The sequence below is a fragment of the Carlito syrichta genome, unplaced genomic scaffold (genome assembly GCF_000164805.1).
Source record: "Carlito syrichta isolate Samal-C Ts95f unplaced genomic scaffold, Tarsius_syrichta-2.0.1 Scaffold308823, whole genome shotgun sequence".
Lineage (NCBI taxonomy): Eukaryota > Metazoa > Chordata > Mammalia > Primates > Tarsiidae > Carlito > Carlito syrichta.
In genome coordinates, this window is record NW_007252919.1 from 393383 (window position 1) to 396969 (window position 3587).

A 3587-nucleotide genomic window follows, 5' to 3' on the forward strand; every position below is an offset into this window, starting at 1 on the left:
CCCAAAGGCGCGGGATTACAGGCTGAGCCACCGAGCCCAGCAACCCACAGATATTTTAAATTACTTGAAATAGTACAAAGATCATCCCTTTGTACTCCCCTTTCTGATGCCATTTTACCTTCTCATTTATTTGATTTCTCCTGAAAGCAAATCTTTGTTTTCATCATGGATTCCATTTTCTTCCCCCTCTTCTCCCTCCCTACCTTCCTGGGGACTTTCCACATTATTTGTGGAATGAGAGCTCATTATGTGCCAGGTGGGGCACTAGGAGATGCAAAGATTAATATGACATGTCTACGACCTTGGAGGAGCTCGCTGTCTGGTGCAGGTGTGGCCCGCAGGTTTTAAATTGTGTGTCTTCTCTAATCTACTAGTACTAGATTTCTGGAGTAGTGAATTGAGTAGAGTTCTGAGCTCATGTCTAGGTTTGATAAGGAAGAGTACCAAGATCTAAAAGTGATGTCTATCTGCAGCCTGGAGACAGAATAGTTGGGGCATATGTCATGCCTTTGCCAACTTTTGGTTCAAGAGAACCCAAACTTTTTTCGGCTCCATTTTTTTCCTATCCAGTCTGATACTCAAGTTGAGGACTTTAAGGGATGCTTTAATAATAGCTCTAGTATACTTCACCTTATCATTTCATCGAGTGCCTACCAAATCAATCCCTAAGTCATGTTCACCATTATTAATTATTTTTTCTCTTTTTTTTCTATTCTGATTTAGTTCACTGAAAATTCATGCTCCCAAAACTCACCTGGCTTTTATTGCTGCTCTGTAATCCTTTTGTTAATCTCTTGGAGAATCACTAATGAGTTTCCTACATTGGTTGTTTAAAAGATTGCTTCACATTTTTGAAATCCACTGCTTGATCTGCTCCTACCCCTTACTCTCAGATGATGATTTTGCCTCCTGCTTTCTCGAGAAGCTCAAGGCCATCTGCAGCGTCCTTCAACTTTCTGCTCCTTTCCTCAATCTTTCCTATTTCCTTCCTCCGTCTTTTCCTCTGCTCTTCTGTTTCAAAAGAAAAGACATCCCTCTTATTTTTAGGGTGAACCCTACTTCTCTAGGGCTTTTCTCTGTAAATTGTTCTTTGAAATCCTAAACTCCCTTATCACAGGTTCTTGAGTTTTGAGAAAGTGCTAAATAAAGCACAGAGATTAATATGGCAAATATTAATAACCATAATTGATCGCTGTTAATAATATTATACATTATTTTATCTTTTTTCTAATAAAAAAGAGAAATTACAGATAAAGTTGAAGTTCTCTTTGATCTACATCCTTAATCATATTGCCTATATTCCCTCCCTAGAAGCAACCTTATTATAATTTCGGTAAATACTCTTTGAGGTCATTAAAGAATACATTTATATATACATTTACATAAATAATATGTATGATTGTTTAGGGAATAATTTAAGAATTTACATATTTAATCATTCCATACTTCTTTTTTCTCTCTATGTAATGTTTCTGCCTTCTATCCATGCTGGAATATGTAGATCTATTTGTAAACTCCCTGAGGGAAGGGACTTTGTCTTGCCAATTCTGGACCTCCCAGCATCTAGAACAGCATTTGACACTCAATAGCAATTTCCTAAGTGAACTAATATAGTTCATTTTTAACTATTATGAGTAATCAACTGTATAAACATTCCACATATTACATTTCATTTATTCACTCCCTTACTGGTAGACAATTTAGGTTTTCCTAACCTCCAAGCTTCTTATTACAAACATTGTTATGGAACAGTCTTGTATAAGTCTCCTTGTCCTTGTGCTTGAGATGTCATCAGGAGTGCTTACCTGGATCTGGAATTGCCAGGTTGTCAAAAATAAAGTTTAAATTAGATATAGACAAATTGTTCTTCAAATATTCCTGATTTTAAAATAATGGTTTTAAAACAAGTTTAAAAATTTCTCCCTACGTGTTTTCCTTTGAGTGTTCTATACCCTGAAGCAATAAATGTATTATTTCCTATTTCAACTTTTTAAAATTAAAACAATTTTTTAATTTTGATTTTTTATTTTCAAGGGGGTACATGTGCAGTTTTGCTACATATGTATATTGTGTGATGGTGAGGCTTGGGTGTCTATTGCGCCCAGGAGGTAGACATGGTACCCAACGGGTAGTTTTTTTTTTTTTTGAGTTGGATTCTCACTCTGTCACCCAGACTGGAGTGCAGTGGCTGCTCCCGGCCACCGCAGCCTCGACCTGCTGGGCTCCGGCGATCCTTCCACCTCAGCCTTCCAAGTAACTGGAACTACAGGTGCGCGCTACCACGCCCAGCTAATTTTTGATTTATTGTAGAGATGAGGTCTCACCAAGTTGCCCAGGTGGGTCTCGAACCAGGCAATCCACTCACCTCAGCCTCCCAAAGGTGCAGGATTACAGGCTGAGCCACCGAGCCTGGCTCCAATGGGTAGTTTTTCAGTAGTTTTACCCCTTTCCTCCTTTTTTCAACTTTTCAAAATGATAATGTATGGCCATAGGATCTTCATGCCTGATGCACCACAGAACTAATTTTGGACTTTAAAATTATCCAATTAGTTTCCCCTTCTAAAGATAATTAATATACACATATATGAGGGGAACCCCCCAAAAAACAGAGTTATTTTTTGGAGGGTGGGCCCCTTGTAGTACAGGCTTTCCCCACTAGGTAAGTGTTCTAGGAACCCACCAGCATCAGTGTACCAGTTAGTATTGTCATGAGAGGCTGCATTTGCCTTCAGTGAACTTTTTTTGGAGATTCTTTCAACATGTTTGCCCATTTCAAGATGGGTGATTTAGGAGCACACCTGCCCACACCGCACTGACTTCAGCAGTTTTTGGCCAAAAAACAGCATGACTCCCGTACCCCACCCTCCCTATTCACCCAGTCTCACCAGAGAGACTTTTTTTTTTGCTTCCCAGGATGAAAAAAAGGGAAACATTTCACTGATGTGGAAGAGATGAAACAAAAACAGAGAGGCACTAAAAGGCATCAAAATGGATGAGTTCAAAAACTGTTTTGAGCAGTGGGAAAAGTGCCTTGCTAGGTGTACTGCATCAAATGGAGAGTATTTTGAAGGTGATTGAAGTTTGAACATGTAAGAATAAATAAATACACATTTTAATTTTTTTTTATTATAATCAATATTTTTTATTATGATATTGTGGGGTACAGTTAAGGTTTAGGTATACAATTATGCTTTGTTCAGGCACCCTTATTGATAAAAGGTGTCTTCCCGTCACATTTTTAAAATAAATAAATTCCAGGGGTTCTTTTTTTTGTTTCCCCCTCAAATACCTAAGAAAACTATCATTTTGATAATAAAGTTATTTAAACAAAATCTGACTCCTATAGTGTTGCTCTTAAAAGACATATTGCAAGCCGGGCTCGGTGGCTCAGCCTGTAATCCCGCGCCTTCGGGAGACTGAGGTGAGTGGATTGCCTGAGCCCGCGGGTCTCGCCTAGGCAGCGAGACCTCATCTCTACAATAAATCAAAAAATCAGTCGGGCGTGGTAGCGCATGCCTGTAATTCCGGCTACTTGGAAGGCTGAGGCGGAAGGATCGCCGGAGCCCAGCAGGTCGAGGCTGCGGTGG